The sequence below is a fragment of the Cuculus canorus genome, chromosome 20 (assembly GCF_017976375.1).
Source record: "Cuculus canorus isolate bCucCan1 chromosome 20, bCucCan1.pri, whole genome shotgun sequence".
NCBI classification, from domain to species: Eukaryota; Metazoa; Chordata; class Aves; order Cuculiformes; family Cuculidae; genus Cuculus; species Cuculus canorus.
Window position 1 is genome coordinate 7,431,014 of NC_071420.1, and position 19,167 is coordinate 7,450,180.

At 48.8% G+C, this 19,167-nt stretch overlaps 1 long non-coding RNA gene across 4 annotated transcripts in view; it reads left to right on the forward strand.

The window, feature by feature from the left end:
* LOC128854207 (uncharacterized) overlaps window positions 1–19,167 on the forward strand; it is a 29,234-nt gene that overhangs the window by 197 nt on the left and 9,870 nt on the right. For 3 of the 4 annotated variants that reach the window (XR_008453180.1, XR_008453183.1, XR_008453181.1), the window contains exons 2-5: window positions 3,959–4,033; window positions 4,617–4,766; window positions 5,243–5,383; window positions 17,763–17,901. This is a non-coding gene — a long non-coding RNA (uncharacterized LOC128854207). The remainder of the gene's footprint in view (window positions 1–3,958; window positions 4,034–4,616; window positions 4,767–5,242; window positions 5,384–17,762; window positions 17,902–19,167) is intronic. The other variant, XR_008453182.1, reaches the window with a different exon arrangement.

Sequence of the window (19,167 nt, forward strand, 5' to 3'; positions counted from 1 at the left end):
TTCTCAAGATGCTGTACCCAAGCGTGGTTTCTCCTTCTCTCTCTAGTCGATCCTTGTCTTTCTTGATCTGGGGAGACCAGAACAGGACTCCAGATGTGGCCTCACTAGGGCAGAGCAGAGGGTGGGGGGAACATCCCTCACCCTGCTGGCTACATGCTCTACCTCGGGGTACACTTGGCCGTCTTGGCCATGAGGGCACATTGCTGGTTCATTGCCAAGACTCCCAGGTCCTTTTTGGTGTCTTGTCTCCACATTTTCCTCTTGCTGCAGGCCTTCTGTGTTCATTCTCTCATCCCCCGCTCTCTTTAGGTTGCTGTAGGAGTAAAGCTGAGCTCAGCTCATCCATGTTATTCATCTGATGTCAACTCAAAAGAGCAATTCTTCTGCGGTGTGGGGTGTCTGGGAATAGGTGAAAGGAAGAATATCATAAAATGCGTCACTTCAGATCAGTGGAGCACACACACAAAAAACATTACTTTAGAGCCTATTTGCTCTTTTTTTCTTCAAAATCAGGCAGGTTTTATTAAATATATATATATATCTCGAAACATTTCACTTTAAAATGATCCAAAAGCAGCTGAATGTCCTGAAGTGAAATACCTTATTTTGAAAGCATCATAATGAAACATTTCAGCTCCTTCCAGACACGTTTCTGGGTATGTCCAGCCAGACCTTCTTGCCCAAGCTGAACTCCCCTGATTGTCCCTTTACTAGACAGTTAATACTGGAATAATCAACTCACCCTTTGACACAAGTGTTTGCACTGATTTACCTGTCACTGGTTAACTACTGGTCATTGCTGCTGTTACCTCCTGAATGGGCCGTACAGCAATAAACGCAAAGCCCCTTCAACAACACCTGCCTGTTGGCAAAGCCTGGGACCTGAGGCGTGCACTCCAAACCCTGCTGGCGTTCACATTCAGAAAGCAAAAGATTAACTACGGACACTGACAGACGTAAGGGAGCCCATTATAGCATCCATCAAGCCTTGTACTCAATCAGACATTTTCAAGAAGCAGGGGCATTCTGCTGAAATTTCTCATCTCATTTATTTGATAACTGACCTTTACAAAATTTGCCAAATCTGGCGAGGCCCGAGTACCACTTGGCAGTGTTTATTCTCCTGCAGCCGGCTCCCCGCTCCTAATGATCAGTCTTTTCACAGCGCTAACCTTTGACAAGAGCACTTCAGGAGCATTATTAGCTGCTGTGAAGTTTCATCATGGCCCTGTAAGTAAATGGAGGGATGGAGATGAGAAATCTCTCTGTGAAATGGGAAGTTTTGCATAAGAGCCAGCTGTGGTGGTTGCTTGGATGTGAAGAGTTGGGTTGGAGGAAGCCAGGGAGGGTGGCTTTTGGTGACTCATATAAATGACACTTGAACCAGAATAACTCAGGTCCCCAACCCCATTGACCCGTGCAGGGTGGCTCATGCATTGACTGAAGGCTGTTGGTGCCACTGAGAATGAAATTCTTTCTTTGCTTGGATGAATGGTAAGGACAGGGATATCAAAACAGACAGATGGGAATGTCTCTTCCCCAGGACTGTTGTGGTGGTATCTGGGAAACTGTAGGGTAATGCTGGGGAGCGATGGTTGCATGTCTTGAAGCTCACGGGAAGGTTTGTGTGCCCTGTTTGCCCTGTATCCCTGCAAGGCTATGTCTCATCATTTCTTTCAAGTGTTGCAGTAAGAGTTTAAAAATCCATAGAGATGACAGCTCCAGGTCTTCCTGGGGCTGCAGCACCCCGGTGGAGAAGTCCTTGGACCATGGGGGGACAATGGGGCCATTGAGGGGATCAATCAAATAAAGTGCTGATCCTGAACTGAACAATAATCTGCTGCTGAGAAAGGGGAAAAGGCTGGGATATATAAATGCTGCCTGCAGGAGAGCAGAAGGGAAGCCAGACAGCTCCCCTCTTTAAGAGAGAGAAAAAGAGAGAGAGAGAGAAAATGAGCCTTTGCGATATCCTCACCCATTTACACACATAAAAGTTTCTAAATGCTAAGCCAAATAAAGTCGTCTTATCGGCGTATTACCACTTAAGGCTCTTTCAGGCAGATTTAGAATGAATTAGTGCTTTTTTTAACTACAAATAGAAGCAAAGTGAAAAATCTTACTCCATCACCCCGTGTGGCTCCTGCCTTAACCCTTGGAGGGAATGATCCGCTGCTGGATGATGCGTCCATCCTGCAAGCCTCCAGGTTACTTCTGGGAGGGGTGATTTGGGGACCCAGAGAACATTTGGTCCTGTCGATCTCCTTCCCCACACGAGCATGGTCTGGAACACAGCACTGGTGAGAGCTCTTAGCACACATTGGCACCTTGATCTGTGCGTGGAGACAAGAGTCACAAGTAACTCAGTCGTGGTGCCTTTCTCCTAGTCACAGCCTGGACAAGAGGAATGATGGAGCTGGACAAAGGCAGCAGGAGGTGGCTGGGGAGGGATGGAGGGATGCATCCTATCTCCCTGTCCCCTTACTGCAGGTGATAATCAACAGCTCCATGCCACCCGGCATAGGTGGCTTGGCTGGTATACGGTTATGGGTGCTTTGTGTCCTCTCTGGTTTGGGAACTCAAGGGCCCAGGTTTGTGTCTCTACTCTGGAAAGCTGGAGTGCATCTACCATGCCTGCTCAGGATTGATGCAGTTAGATTTCCTGGTGACTGTCCCCGTGTCCAACCAGGATACCCCGCTGACTCCTCAGATGATCCCTGGAGCAGACCCAGGGGCTCTCCCAGCCCTGGTCGTGCCAGACCTGCTCCCACATAGGGCAGAAAACCCCTGGGGCCGAATAACAGCCCTCTGGAGGAGCCACCCAGCCGTGCCAGCCGGCAGCAGGGCCAGCTCGCCTGCCAAACAGCTCAGTGGCCACGCTCCTGCACACAGGGCCCCGTCACCCATCACAGGAACACCCCTTGTAAGCAATTAGTTACCTGACTTAATTGCTCTGCATTCTGTGAGCTCAATCAGGTTGTTCTGCTGTTTCTGAAATACTAGTGTCTTGCAAAGCTTCCCCACACACACACACACACTCAGAGTGAGGGAAGCAGCTGTTAGAAGCTTCTCTATAAATAATTTTAGCCATGATTAATGGCTGTGGCTCTTGGTGCCTCCAGGAGGAGAGTCACCATGTGCTAGCATTTCTCAGCGAGACGTGTTCTTCACGCGCGTGCACACCCCTGCGCGTGGCTCCACTCCTCACTGCTGCTCTGCAGTGAGGTTTCTTGCGGAGACAGGTTGGGGCACCCAGCAAGGGCCCAGCATGGCTGGACAAGGAGAAGGTGTCTCAGGTCGCATGGGGAAGGTACAATCTGGTCCAGGCTGGTGGAACCTGCTCTGGGGATGATCTCACGTCCTGCCCTGCCTGATGGAGCTGGCTTGTAGAAGGGGTGACTGGGTCCCTGGTGTTGGTTCAGCCGTCTTTCCTTCTCCCCCTGCCCCACCAGGCAGTTCTGTGAGCCTTGGGAGTGTCCTCCTAACCATACTCCTAAAAAAGCTAGTGGAACTGCCAGTGCTAGAGTTACGCGTCATCCCTTGAGAGTAAGCCTGAGCTTTCTTTTATGCCTTTGCAGTCTGTTTGCCCCTCTCCCCAGCTGCCCGAGGACTGAACCAGTCACTGTGAGGTGGCTTCCCACACCTCCTTCCCCGAGCTGTGATGAGCCGTGCTGAATACAGTGCTGGTGCTTGGACTTTTCAGTTAGGATTTTCTGAGATCAGCTGAGAACAAAAGCTTTGTGAATGGTCCTTTTGATTTCTCTGTGATGTTTCTCGCTGCCCTGTCCTGACACGGTCACCGCTGCTTTCACTGTGACCCACCACCCACACAGCTCCTGGCCAGGCAAACGATTCCCCATCCCAGCTCTAGGGAAGAGGGGTTTTGTACAAGTTGGCACATGAACCAAGAGCTCAGGGAAGCAAACAGTCCCAGCAGTTTGCATTCTATGCTCTCTTACAGCAAGTGATGTGCAGTGGTGATGTGGAAGGAGAAGACATCGAGATGTTACCCCTCCTGGAGCCCAGCCTTCGTAAGGTAAGTTCCAGTTTCTGTGGGATGTTGGCAACCAGGATATACAAGGCCTAGAAAAGCTGGGAAATAACATAACCAGTGGCATTAACTGCCAGCTGTTCAGCATTTGTCACATGATGCCTAAATCACCGCTGCCAGTGGTGGAGATGATTTGGGCTGTCTGCAAAGATAAAGATCTGAAGCCAAATCCATCCCTGAAAGGTTCACCTCCAAGAGGGGCATCACTGGTGCCCTTCCAGAGTCTTGCTATTAATAAGGAGTCATTAGCAGAGCAGCTGTTGGGAAGTACCTCCTGGGACCCAGCATGCAAGAGCCATATGGTGCGGGAGGGATGGGTGGAAGAGCAGTGTCAGAAGCCTGTTGGCATCTGCCAAGCTGGAGTGATCTGGGAGGTGTCTTCTGCCATGTGATAAATGGCGCTAGGAGCAGGGCTGACATCTCCATTTGCTCCTCTTCGTTGTGTAGCTGTTGGAAATCTTCATGCGTTGGGTTGGTGCCATAAGTCTTCCCCACATGCATGCGCTGGTTCCTCATGGAGCTGGTGGGAAATTTGCCATGAACCATTGCTTCTATTTGGGATTTTCAGGTTGCTCTCTGGCACTCTGCTCGAGAGCGTGGAAGAGAACAGACTCCAGATTCCAACACTGACTGAAATGAGTGTTTTCCCCTTGGTGAGGAATCTGCTTCTTCCTAATTCCTTTTCAATACCTGCCAAAATGAGAAGAAAAATCAAAAGGTACTAAGTATCCACCTGGGTATGAAAGACCCTCTTCAGCCCTTCAAAACCCACTTAACACTAACTCCACTGTCTTGTTCTCATTGATTTTTGAGAGCTCTTGGGCCAGGAACTGTCCAAGTCTCTTTTTTGTTGTTGTTGTTTTGTTTTGGAGCTCACTTTAAAAAAACCCACAAGGGCAGTAGTGAATCCCACAGCCTCTGATCCCAGCATCCCGTGACCGCGCCAGGGCAAATTAAAAAGCATGTCCTCATTCACAGTGGTCTCTTTGACAGGAGAGGGGAGTGACACGTGGCCTTTGTTTGTCTTCAACTTCTGTTTAAACAAATTGAGCTACTGCTGGTAGAATTCCATCAGAAATAAGGAAGTGGTGATGGCAGGAGACCAGCTGGAAGCCTTTTTGTGCCCATCAGATGCAGATGGGAGTGTTTTACTGTTGCCTTCATCTCATTGTTCTCTCCCATGTCCCTGCTCAGCATCGTACCGTCTCCACCACTTGAAGAATGTGAGGCACCCCCTGCCCAGAGCTGAGACACAGCTATTGGGAACTGCTCCAAACCACTCAATAACACACGAGCTCCATTTCTTCACGGGACAAGCAAACTCCAAATAAAAAGGTGTGCAAAACAAGAATCTTTTTTTTCCCCTCCTAATTTCCACCACAACTTTGGCTTTTACTGATGAGGTTTTCTGTGCAAAAGGTGTGAATGGAGACCTTTACTTGCCTCCTGCTTCTATCCCTATTTTTCTGACTTAGGGAAAAAAAAAATCTGGTCTCCTTGAAAACCTCTTCCTACCTAAAGGTGTTGCATTGCTGCTAATGAGGGAATTCAGCTGTTATTTTGCCCTGGGATGGCTTCCTTGGTCTCAGCATGGTATCACAGGTGAGGAACAGAGATATATAGGGGATGGAGAGGACACTAAATTAAGAAAATTTCCAACCTGGCTCAGTACCCCCACAGCTGGGACCATCTGGGGCCAGCAGTGCCCTCTTGCTGGCACTTCAGAGTGGGGCTGAACCCACCTTCCCAAGAGCTGGTGCTCCAAGGAGGTGCAGTCCCTGAGATAACATTGTTAGGCCCATCCCTTGAGTATGCAAACGAAGCGCCTAGTTAGGGTCATCAATCATTGATGCAACCCAAAGACACTCAGGCCATAGTTGGCTGTTTTCCTCCATAGACGTGGGACATAACTTTGTTCATGTTCTCAAAGAGCCCAAATTCTTGAGGTCACTTAGTGTCTGGGGAGTGGATCTGGCTCTCCAGTTTTCCAGGTGACCTTGTGCCATGTCCTAATGCTCCAGGGGTCTACAGTGTCCCAGTTCCCTTTGAGCTGGCCCAACCATGGCTACCAGCGAAGATCTCAGCTGCTCTCCAGTCTCCCATACCAGGCCAGCTCCAGTGTGGCACAGCCCCAGGAGAGTGAGCTCCAGGGGACTCTCGCCACCCCACAGTGACCCTTTCTCCATTGATCACCATCACGTTTCCTGCTCCTCTTTTCACTTCTCCCTGGATCTGAGTCATCAGAATGATTTCTCTGTGCTTTCTTTGCAGCCCTGGAAGGCAAAATGTGTTAAAACCCATGACTATACATCTGAACTGTCGTGTTTCTCAGTGTTGTTTTGAGGAAAAAGGGCTGGAGCCTGTAACTGTGATAAGTAGCAGTGAAAGAACCAAGTTAATAAATATGAGCAAAAAGGATCTGAGGGAGGAGATGGATCAGCTCAAGGCTCTGCCTTGTCTGGCTGCTTACACAACCTCTCCAACAAGTTCTGTGTGCCACAGCGTTATGGGGATGTGACGTTATTGCCCAAACCTCTTGCAGAGCCAACCTTTTTTGGAAAAAAACCACCGCTCGGAGAAAAAAAGCAGTGGATGCACATTAGTCTTTTTTTTTCCCTGTGATCTCTGATATATTATTTCTTCTGAAAAGTCATCATTTTTCCACTCAATACACCAAGCTCTGTACGGTATTACAAGGTGATAGTACATCCTAGGCTTGTTTACAACATCACTTCTGACAGTGTAGAGACCAGGACTCTGTTTAGGAAGCTTTGCTTAGCTGAAATCTTGTTCCAGTTGGATGGCTTCTGTTGGCAGAGACCAGTTGTCTTGGTCTGTCACCCTCACATCTTCCAAAGGCACTTCTAGCAAACGAACGCTCAAGATCTCTTGCCAGGATTAAACGATGCATCTCCTTCCTTGAACGAAATCCAAGCCAAGAATTGGCTGACCCTCTGTTTTGCCTACACAGGTGGTATGGCTGAAATGGCAAAGACTTTCCCCCAGTCCCGGTGTGTGGAGCAGGCTTAGTTTTCCACCTGTATCTGTTTAAGAGGAATGGAGACTATTGGACAGGCAGGATTTTTCATTTCTGTCTCTATAGCCCGTTGAGTTGAAAGGGTTCTCGAGCACTGGCAGAGGCTACACAGGTAGGTGGCTGAGCCACCATCTCTGGAGATGTTTAAAAGGCAGACGAAGTGCTTAGGGATGTGATTTAGCAGTGGACAAGTACGGTTGGGCTTGATGATCTCGAAGGTCTTTTCCAGCCTAGAGATTCTATGGGTTTCCCCCCTAGAGCACCACAGCAGTAGCCACATGCCCGGGAGCCACCCCTCTTTATGGTCAACTGCCCAGATTTAAGTAGAAAGCACCTTTGGCTCCTTTGAATATCAACACTTCAGCTCAGCATCTCCATGTCTTATGCTGAGACAGGACTCTCCCTTTGATATCCAAAGAGTTTTCCAGGCCAACCCTAATATTATGTCCTCCAACGATCACCCACACTGCCAGGATTTTACTTGCTAAGTCCTTTAATTTTTGCTTTTTAGCCAATTCCTCCTGTTTGACTTGAACGTAGAATTTTTAGCTCATGGAGCGATGGCATTTGGTACCAGACACCAATCTGTGCTTGCATGGCTCATGGCCAGCAGCTCTCTTCCTCGCCAAGCATTTCATCTGCATCCAAGGAATCGCATCCCCAGATGATGACTTGGGATCCTCTTTGATTCTTGTGGTCTCGCACAGCGTAGACATCAGTGCTGGCAACAAGGTGTAATGGAAGCAGCCCCCCGGCAGTTGTTCTGGGAATTGTGGTGGCTTTCTTTTTCTCTTTGCGTCGAGCTTGTAGCTGCAGATGGACTCAGCTCCATGCCTGAGCTAATGTGAGCCCAGTACCTGACCTTCCCAGACACACCAGAAAGTTTCACCCTCGGGTTTTTTTTGCCTCACTACAGATGATACAACCCGGGTGGTCTTTCCTGAGTCATCATTAATATCTTCTTATTACCTAATTCTGTATCCGCATGTGATATAGAGGTGATTTCTTTCTCTGTACCATTGAATGCCTAGGAGGCAGATCTGGTAGGAGGCCAACAGTTTTCTGGCCAAAACACCCTTTTCTTTTTCCTGCTGGACTTTCTGGTCACTGCAGTAGCAGAAGATCTGCCTTGACCACCAGCAGCCTTGACCACCACTCAGCTGCAGAGTTGGGGACCAGCTCGGCTGGGGAGGGCTGACCCTGGGCTCCTGTGGCTGAAATCAGAGTCCTCCTCTGCTTCTCTCCTCCACGCATCTCTGGGGAGTGTCATTGCTTTTCTCACCTTGGAATGGGAGTAGTGAAATTGAGTGTCGCAGAGTTGGAGGAGTCTTTTCCAAGAGCTCAGGGCCAGAGAGGCCACCGTAGTGGGAAAGGATGGATGACGCACTCTGTGTGCTCGGGAGCCTTTTTTCCTTTTCTTTGCCCTAAAACCCAGGCTGGGTCATCACAAAACTTTATTAAAAGATCCCAGGGTTCTCCTCTGGCTGTTTGAGCCCTGGCTGAGGCTGAATGGGTGGGTGGTAACTGGAGCAGATGCTCTGTAGTCGGGGATATTTCTGTCTCATCTTGATTGCTCAGAAAGCCCCACAAAAACTGGTCTCCTGATTTATTGCCCTGCTGTCACTTCTTGTGCCCACTCCTCCAGGAGGACATCAGAGGCTGAAGGCGCAGACCATTGGTTTCTCCTAAAGCAGGGTTTCATTTTCCCAAAATCAAGGAGAGTTTCTCCTGTCCCCAAGCCAGGTACGAAGCCAGGATATTTCCTAATTTAAAGGTAAAACCAAACTTGGTTGTTTAAATCACTGTGTTCAAGAAGAAAAGCGGTCCTTTAAGGTGATGCTGTGCTGAACCTCACCTGCAGCCTCCCAGGTGATGGACTGGGGCAGGATCAAGTGCTCCTCAGCTGGCCAGGATTTTTCTATAAAAGGAGTTCCTGAGCACTTAGTGGGGTTTTGGCTCCTGGGTGCTGGTGAGTGTGTTTGGCACTGCAGTAACAGACTTATTTTTGTCAGCCTTCTGGCACTGTGAAGGGAACGGGCTTTTTTAGGGGAGGCTGGTGATGTTTTGCTCTCGTTTCAGATGAGAGCTGCCAATTACATGACTTGAGGTGTTTTAAGGAAAAGTGCAATGAAAATATGAGGGTGTTGGCTCCCACCTCTTGTCTCTCCTGCTGCCAGGGTTGATACAGCTGTTTCCTTCTGCTCAAAACTTGATGCTAAAAATACTTCTGAAAACTTGAGGGTGCTGGCATCACAGATTGTCTTATTCTGAGGTTTTTTCCATGCTTTTTTTTTTTCCCCCTTTGCTTTCTTTCTCCCTGTACAAAGAGGCTGCCAGGTGCATCCCTGCTCTGTAGCGGGTTTCTGGCAGTAGGGCTTGGGGCATGCTGTTTGCTCGTTGCAGGAGGTACAGGGGTGGTGGCCATAGGAGGAGGCGAGCAGAGCCCAGCTGAGTCACAGCAGGGGATGTGACCCATGGGAGCAGCCAGATTTACACCAGCCCCAGGCTGTCCTGGACCTAGTGGAGAAACATTCCTCCTACTCAGCACCTCCTCTTTGCTGGCCCTGGGCAGCTGGGGCATCACCTGTCCTGGTCTCTGTGGTATGATCCTGAGCGGTGGGGAAAGGAGCTGTGGGAGCAGCACGGTGCTCTTGGGCTGCATTTATGTTCCTTGTTGATGGGCGTGATCGGAGGTCAGGTTTGGGAAAAGACTGGATTTTTGGGCTGACCCCATATGGCTGTTCTGGATCAGCAGCTCATACAGAGCAATAACAAAGACCAGTAGGAATGTGGTGGGTTTTCCTCCGTGTCATAGAATCATAGAATTGTTTGGGTTGGAAGGGACCTTAAAGATCATCCAGTTCCACTCCCTGCCATGGGCAGGGACACCTCCCACTGGCTCAGGCTGCCCAAGGCCCATCCAACCTGGCCTGGAACACCTCCAGGGATGGGGCAGCCACAGCTTCCCTGGGCAACCTGTTCCAGTGTCTAATCACTCTCATGGTGAAGAATTTCTTCCTTATGTCCAGTCTAAATCTTCCCCTCTACAGTTTGTACCCGTTCCCCCTCATCCTATCACCTATCATGTCATTCCTGGGCAAACTGAGGCAGCAGACAGATTCCCTATGTGTTCATGTGCACCACCTCCTCTTGCTTCCCACACTGAAAGAGAGGGTCCAGGTGACTGTGACAGAGAAAAAACATCAGGAAAATCCCTGACCCTGCCTGGGGGTTTTGTTTTATTCATTTCCCTCACGCCTGGGACCCTTCCCTGTGGCACAGTGGGCTCTGAGCCCCACCTTGGGCAGGAGGTGGCCTCTGTTTCTGCTTTTTGGAGCAGTTCCCACAACTGTGAGCGAAATGCTTTCTGGATGCCGAGAGATCCAGGTGCTATTGGACTTTATCTGCAATCTGTCTCTGGGATGCCGATCCCCAGCTGAGCAAAGAATTACTCTGAGCTACATTTCCTTTCAGATATTCCATTTTAGCTTCTTCTTTCTTCATTTAATTCTATCATCCCTCCATTTCACCCCCTGGGAAGCGATATTGCATCCTGATATCCAGAGAGAGTTTGCTTTGCAATCTTTAATTTGGCTCTATTAAAAGGCGAAGAAGAGACAATGCTCCAGTTTGTTTGATGGGTTCTTTGTTAGTCTCTCTCTATTTCACTCACCTTTCATGCTTTCCCAGAGCCCCAAGTCCATGCTGGTGGCAGATGTAGGAGCTCCTGGTGCTGTGTGAGGGAGTGGCAGGATGTGACCCTGTACCCCAATCCCTCTCCATCCCTTGGGTCAGCCCCTCCATCAGTTAATCCCTTAATGCGCTCTGCCACTAGGCTTCTGCCAAGAGTTTTTCCTTTTCCCCTGGAGCTATTTTTATGAGGCCTTTGTTACTTCCTAATTGTCCAAACCACTTTTCCACGTTTCTCTTGATAAAGGCAGATTTTTAAAAGCAGTTCAGCATCTCAGCCATTTTAGAGTCATCATCTGCTTCATCCCTTTTATTGTTTAGCAAATGGCCTACTTTTGCAGGAGCATTTTTATTCCCCCCTGAGAGAAGGTTGATTCCTCCCACCCCCCTTTTTTTAACAGCTTTCTTCTACCTCTTAAATAATTCCTCTTACATTGACTCTTTCTGCCGTTGTTTTATTATACTGTTCTCCCCCTTTCCTCTGCTGGGCCAGGCTCTGCCTCTCTCCCGGCGCTGCGATGTGGGTTTGTTTATTTTATTTCCTTTTCCTTGCGCACCTCTTGGGTTTGGAGGTTCGTTGCATTTATTGAAGAAGGGAAGTGCTGGATTTCATCTGCCCTTAGTGATGTGCCAGGAGCGCAGTGGAATGGTTGGTGCTGGAGAACAAGGAGCGGCTGAGAGAGCTGGGGGTGTTTAGCCTGGAGAAGAGGAGGCTGAGGGGAGACCTTATTGCTCTCTACAACTGCCTGAAAGGAGGTTGTGGAGAGGAGGGAGCTGGGCTCTTCTCCCAAGTGACAGGGGACAGGACAATGGGGAATGGCCTCAATCTGCACCAGGGGAGGGTCAGGTTGGATATCAGAAAAAATTCTTCACAGTAAGAGTCATTGGGTGCTGGAACAGCTGCCCAGGGAGGTGGTCGAGTCGCCTTCCCTGGAGGTGTTTAAGGAACGGGTGGATGAAGTGCTGAGGGACATGGTTTAGGGAGTGTTAGGAATGGTTGGACTCGATGATCCAATGGGTCCTTTCCAACCTGGTGATTCTGTGATTCTGTGTCACGGTGGCCCTACAAAGCAGCGTTTGGGGATTTTGTATTTTCCAGCCTGTTTTTTAGTCAAAAAACGTCACTTATATCTACTGTTCGTGCACAGCTTCAGCCCTTCCCTGATGTTTTCAAAAAAAAAAAAACCAAACCAGTGGTTGGAGGAAAATCCCAATTGTCCCTCGGTCGCTTACCCCAGTAAAAAGGGGATTTGGCCCCAAAAGAGCCTTTCAGGGTGCCTGGGAACTGCCATCAGCCTCAGTAAATGATTTCCTAGCAGAGGGAAGGAAATGGAAAGGAGACAAAATGTGTTGCTGCCAACCAGTTTTGTTTGCAAATATTGAAATAAGGGGCATGAAGGGAAGGGGAACTTTTTATCTTGGAGATAAACCCTTTTCCTCTGGCTGATGCAGATGAGATTGCAGGAGAGAGGCAGCAGATAGGACAAATTGTTACTGGTTTTTAAATGCTTTTTAGCTTCTCATCAGCCTGCTGCGCCCCGGGGCAACCTCCTTTGGGCTCTAAGGATATAGAGCCAAAAAAAATCCCTCTGGGAGATGATGCTGAATCCCACCCTGGTCCAGCTGAGCCCTATATCGATGGCTTCTGTGGGAACGGCTTTGCTATAAAGCTTGACAGAAACAAGAGCTTTTGTGTTTGCTGTTTAAAACCTTTTTTTATAAGGAAAAAAAAAGTGTCAGGAAGATTAAAGTTTAGGTTTGAAGCAAGCCTTTTATTAAACCTCCTGAGGATTCAAATTGGTGTTTCCATTGCAAGGTTTGAGCAAAGTCCCCTGCAATAGCAATATTCGGTTGGATTCCAGGAGTAACAAGTGATATTTTAAGATTAAAGATATGTACAATTCATCCCTGTGCCTGCACAGAGCTAAGTGGAAATGGCAGGACAAACATATCAGTCCTTCCAGCAGGCATAGATGGTCTCAGTGCTGGGGAAATGTAGGGCAGCACATGCTGCAGTACCCTAGTGGAGGGTGACGATGAAGGGAAGGATCCATCTGGGAAGGACTGATGAGGACCGTGTATGTCCATGAGCTCTTTTTGTCTGGTTGAAGCTCCTTCTTCCTCCCTGTGCCGCAGCCAAAGGTGAGTGGGCGTGAGAGAAGGTTGCCAATGGCACAACTGTGTTGTAGAGCTCAGAGAATCCACACAGGAGCACAATGGTGTAATGCCCCAAATGGGGAAAAGCTTTCTCTGCCAGATTTGCCCCAGCAGACCCCAGAGTACCTACCAGCCAGGCTCTTCCAGCAAATGCTCACCCCGGCTTTACCCCTGGGGACTGCACTTAATTGCCTGTAGATTCTCTGGTGTTTAGTAAGGGAAACATTCCAAAAGCAGCTTTTTCCTCTGCGGGGCTGTTAATTATGTCTTCCACTTCTCTGCCAGGCTACAGGTCCTCACCAAGCCTGTCAGAACATAATTCTCTTCAAATTCTTATTATTACCGTCAAATTTGGATCAAATTGCTTCATAAGGTATAAAATTAGGAGGAAGATGGTGCTGGCTGTCTCAAGTACCTTGAGTGTCATTGCATAAACCTATTTTCTTCAGGAAACCAGTCTTACAGAAACAAAAATACCCTTTTTTTTTTTTTTCGTTTGTTCCTCTGGAGCTCAGCACATTCATCCTGGCATCGCTGAGGGGGATGGCAGCAGTGCAGCTGCCGCGACAGGTCTCCTGCGGGCAGCAGCGCCCGGGGACCTCTGCGGATGCTCACATGCAGTCTCGGAGCACTGCCAAAAAAAAGCCCGTGATGATTGACCTGTCCTTGAGCTTCTCCTGACCAAACCCAGCCTGGAATTTTTTTGTAGAGCTGGAAGCACATGGTGACCATCACTGCAAGACATGCCCTCTGCCTTGGCATTTTACGCTAGGAGTTACATGGGTTTTAGCTATAGGATAATTCCTACCTTTTATTCTTTTTTTTCCTTCCTCCAAATAACCTCTGTGGGGCGCAGAGCTCTGTGATTCCAGGGACTTGGGAGCACTTCTATTTTGAGTACTCCCAAACCATTTCATGGGGCATCTCCGTTCTTTCCCTGAGATGTTCCTGCTGTCCCCAGTGTTCCTGCTGGTGTGCAGTTTGGAACACGAGCAGAAAAATTGCTCTTTAAGGTTAGCCCTTAACCCTAGGGGAAGAGCATCCATCCTTTGTCACCCTCTCATCTCTGAGTGAGTGCAGGGGTGGACAGGCATGGCCAGCCAGGGCTGGAGAAGGGATCCTGAGTGGTCATGTCAAACTAGAACAAAACAAACTAGAATGAAAGATTAAATGTTTTCTTTCTCTTTTTAGCATGGTTTATGCTTTATTTATGACTCTTATTGAAGATAGGGAGCAAGCGCAGGGACGTGGGCAGAATAATGCAGCAACTAAAAGTGGGGAAGGGGAATTACCAGGAAGAATAACTTGTAGTGAAGCCAAGGCTGTGCTTGGGATAGTGGTGTGGGGGCAGGGACCTTTCCTGGGTGGGAAAGCATCCATGCTCTGGGAGAAGCGTGGCTCAGGAGTTATAATACATAAGGTTTGAAGAGAAAACAGTGATTTGGTGGTGGATGAGGGCTGGGAGTTGGGTGCAGGCTGAGAGGCAATGCAGGACCCCATGAGCAGCTGAGTCCCAAGGGCAGAAGGACCTTGGTAGGCTGTACGTGGGGATGAGAGCATGAGCTGGAGTGTCCTGCAGGGTACTGGAGCACCCCAGTGGGAAGGTGAAGAATGGGGAGTGATGTGTGTTTACGTGGCTGGGGGGACTAACAAAGAAAACAGCAAGGAAAACTCCCTGACTGTGTAGAGGCTTCACTTTTGTCAGCCCATCCTCACTGTCTAGTTGCAAGGCTGAAGCTGAGCGAATGGAGAAGGGAGATGATTGGGATGCAGGTGTTGAGCTTCCCTCTGCTACCTGAGGAGCCATCCCTGAACCCAGCATGCAACAAACTTAAACCCTAGAAACCATTTTAGAGGAAAGGAAGCCCAGGTCTTTCTTCCTTTCAGAGTGCTTCACAGCTTGCGGAAGTTTTGTGCTGCTTCCCCTGGTCACGGAAAGGTGTGCATGCAAACACAAACTCTCGCTTCCTCCAGTCTAAAGTAACTTTCCTCTCCTGAGGAAGGAAAGCAAATTAAATCACCATCCTCCACAAAACACCAGAATGTCACAGCTAGACAATATCCAGCTCAAAAAATAGATCATCAGGGTGTTAATTAGTTTGATGCCATAACATGCGTGGATGTGTGTGAGGGAAGGCGTGGTACAGCGAGTTTGTGTGTGTGAGTATTTGGATATTTCTCTGTGCCCTTGGTAACTGTGGGTGAGTGTTGGGGTTTCCATACACCCATGGTGAGGGACCTCACTTGGTTTTAAAATGCTAAGAGGTTGAAAGCCCAGAAATGCTGGAAACTGGGCTACCAGTGTCCTGTTTGTGCAGCTGCTCTGTGCGGAAGCCTTGCAGACCCAGCTGGATGCCTCTGAGCAGATGTTGCTCATCCCATCACACCAGCACTCACCTGCTTCACAGATGTCCCTGCTTAATGAGCAGCAACTGTCTATTTTTTTTCCCCTTGTTTGTGCTGTGGGTCATCCCAGGTCTGAGTGATTCAAAAATATTCACGGATCACGTAGTCCAGTACAAGTCAAAGGATTTTGATGTGACGTTGGGAAGCTCTGGTTGACAGTAAGGTGGGTTTGGGGAGCCTTTCAAAGTCCGTTTTAAACCTGAGATGAAGTGGCAGTTGTTGCAGGGTGTGTCGCTCGCTTTTCCTCCAGAAATCTCCATCTCAGGGCTTTGGATGCTGCAGCCACGAGGCTCACCTGCCACAATGGGAGATCCATGCAGGAAATGGTCTGAGTCCCCAAATTTGATGCATGTGGGATGTTTTGGTACCAACAGCTGGTCTTTTTCAGATGGGGACTTTGGGAGCAAATGAGCATCCTACCTCTGACATCTCCACTGAGCTGTATTATTAGTTTGGGCAATTAAATAGAAACCGGTTTGCAGGTGACAATGCTGTAAAAATAAGTAGGTACCAGAGCTGACATCGTGAAAATAAGGCAGGAGAACAGAGCTAAGGCAGCACGCGTAATCTGTGGGGAAATAAATGTGTGAATAATGAATGTGCACTGGAAAAATAAAACGTGTTATTGTGGTAAAGATAAATCTATTAAAGTCTTGCTACAGTGTCTGTGCGGGGATGTGAGTTAGATTATGGAGTTCTTTGCCTCCAGATGCAGCTCTGCTTGGCCGTGTGCCCCCACCTGAGCACCCAGGCAGTGTGGGCTCACCTGGGAAAGGCTCCTCAGAGGTTCTTGGCTTTTCCTGCTCCTTGCAAGCGCCCTGCAGTGGCTTCTGGATGAGCTAAGGGAATCACCCACTGATACGGGAGTTGGGTACAGGTGGGAGTGCAGGATCCCACGCCCCATCCGCTGGCACTGTAGGACTCAGACCTTGAGTGTTGGTGGGATTTCTATTCAATCCCGTTGCAGGCTCTACTCTCACGTGCTCAGCCTCCTGGCTTGGGGATGGTATTGTAACAGATTTCCTTTCGAATAGGAAAAACTTTCTCCTTGCCAAATCCAGAGTTACCGTGCTCAGCTGCTGGAGGCAGTGGGACTGCTCGCTGTCTGGGCTCTCCTTGAGCTTCAAAGCCACCTCACCTGAGCAGGTGGGGTTATGTGGGTAGCAAATACTGTTTCTCTGCTCTGTCAATCCCAGAGCAGCAGCAGCTGAGGGTGCAGTGTGCCTGGACCTTGCAGATGGTGTGTTTTCACACCGCAGGGCACGCAAGCAGCCGGCACAGCCTTGTCCCCAGGCTCAGCCCCACAACAAGCCGAGCTTGGGTTTGCAGCCCAGGTGGGCTGCCATAATTAAACCAATCCAAATTAATTGATGCAATGCTTTTCCATCATGGCCTCTCCAGCTCCAAGAAGAGTCTGCTTGTTTGTTCTGCACTGACCTGAAACTATGTCAGCAGTCAGTTCAGCTGTGGTGGGAGACGATGTCTGCTCCCATTATGGCTTTCCTTTCTGATCTGAGCTCGGTTTCCCTGTTGTTTTTTTTTTCCCCAAAGAAAAGGGGTTTTGTTCATGCTTCTCCTTCATGAAGAGGAAATTTTCCAAAGAAGCAGTCGCTTTGAATCAAAATCTTTCCATTTTGAATGGACTGATGTTGTCTGGGGAGATTTTTGGTACTTTTTTTTCACTTTTCGTGGGTAAGACTTTGGTGAAGTAGGGTGAAAAGGTGGGGCGGCCACCCCTGGGTGTCATCCCACTGTGGCAGATGAGACCATGGGGCAGCCGGTAGTTCTGGGCTTTGAGGAAGGTGTGTTTTTCTGTTTGATGTTCAAAGCACAGGAATTGCTTATTTGTTCTTTTTTTGTTTTTATGCAAACCCCTTCCCTAGCTAGTGGAAACCAGGAGGATTCATCACCATTCTTTGCCCAAACCCAGGATCCCAGTGCTGAAGCCACTACAGAGGACACGCAGACCTGGAGTTCGTGGTCACTTTGGTCTTGGAAGACTGTTTTGGATCTCGGTTCATGCTGTACAGCTCGGTTCCTACGCTGGTGACACAGCTCCATCACCCACCAAGAGGAGGGCGACCACAACTTCAGGAAGAACAAGGGGCTACACTAACCACCAAAGCTCCCCAGGCTGTTTTTTGCACCATGTGCATGAGCTCGAAATGAGCACGTGCTAGATGGTAGTGGAAGCTCTGCTTTTGAAGGATTTGCCTGAAAATGAGAGGGGGAAATAAGTATTAATTATACACAGAAAACTTCATAGGGAAGACACAAGGCATAAGGATTTACTGGGTATAGTCAAAAGGCGCTTTTGATGCCTTCAGTTTTAAGATGTAATTGGAAAGCTAAAGGTTTGTATGTGGATTCAGTTTGCTTTGGTTTATTTTTTCATATTGATAGTGGGTTTTTTTTTCCTTTCAGTAGGATATTTTTAACCTGCCTTTTTCCAAGAAGATGGCAACTGGGAACATTTTATTTATTCTTTAAAGCCTTTTGGAAGAAAAGGATAGGAAGGCGATGCCTGGGACAGCTCTCGTATGAAGGACGCCAGCTTGGACAGGTGGGTGTATCTGAACTTCCTGAAAATCTGAGTAACTGGGCTCTTAAAAGCCTGTTGCAGGAAGTAGATGGATATTTCCAAGCAGAAAAAAACCCCATCCATCTGCTCCCTCCTATAGAGCCATTTATTTAGGCGTTTCCTCCTCCTCAGCCTCTGCATTAAGCAAATGTTTATAGATCCAAATGACTAAAACCCTGAGGTTTGGGAAAGAAATTCCAGACCTGGCTACCTGTACCACTGGAGCAACCAGCTCGCTGCTGTTGGCAGCCCCAGCCCGCCCAGCTGGTGCAAATCAGTGTCGTGCCCAGGTAGCATCGCCCACAGCGAGCTATGATTCTATGATCTGCTTTAAGATGATCACATAACCTCCCGTGAAGGGCAGGATGGCTGTTACTAGGCGTGTAAGCACTGCTGAGCCTCATTTCCTTGCTCAGATCTGCATCAGAATTGCTCAAGGATGTTGATACAGAATTGTAGAATCATTTGGTTGGTAAACACCTTCGAGATCATTGAGTCAAACCATTCCCGACCACAGCACTCGGTGCTGAGTTTTGGGCAAGGAGGGAGAAGCTTGGGTTTGCTCTGTCCCAGGGTGATGTTCACTGTCGTGATGGCAGAGCTGCAGCTTGTCGTCCTCCTCTGAGCTGCTCTCCTCTGGGGAAGGCGCTGGGAAGGTTTCTACAGCAGAGAGGAAGGAGCAGCCCTGGTTTGGTGGTTGAAGAATAAGTTTGATGCACATTGTGTGATTTGAGGGAATTATATGGGAGGAGGGTGATGGAAGAAATGGCAGATAGGAATATTGAGGGTTAAATAACATTGGTAAAGAAAAGAGACCAAGAAGGAAATCAGCTAGGGCAGCCCTGAGCTTGCTTATCTAAGATTCACTTTGAAAACCTATCCCCCTTCAGGGGACACATGTGCCCACCCCGCCAGCAGCTGACCCCAGCACACGGCTTTGCCATCCTGCTCCCCGGAGGAGGCATTTGGGCTGATTTCGAGGGCTGCTGGTGTGTTTACAGCAAAGCAGATTCTTGCAGCACCAAATTACTCGGGGAGAAGATCTGGGCTGGCAATTACCGTTCCTGAAGCCCCATCACACCTTGATAAATGGAGTGTGGGGCTGAGGTTGCTTGGGGCTTTGTGCTCGGAGCCAGGAATGTGGCCTGGACAGTGGCTCGGGGTGGTCACAGGGAAGATGACACAGTGAGTCCCAGGGTGAGGACTGGCCTCGGTGCGGGAATCCATACACATCCCCCAAGAAGGGCT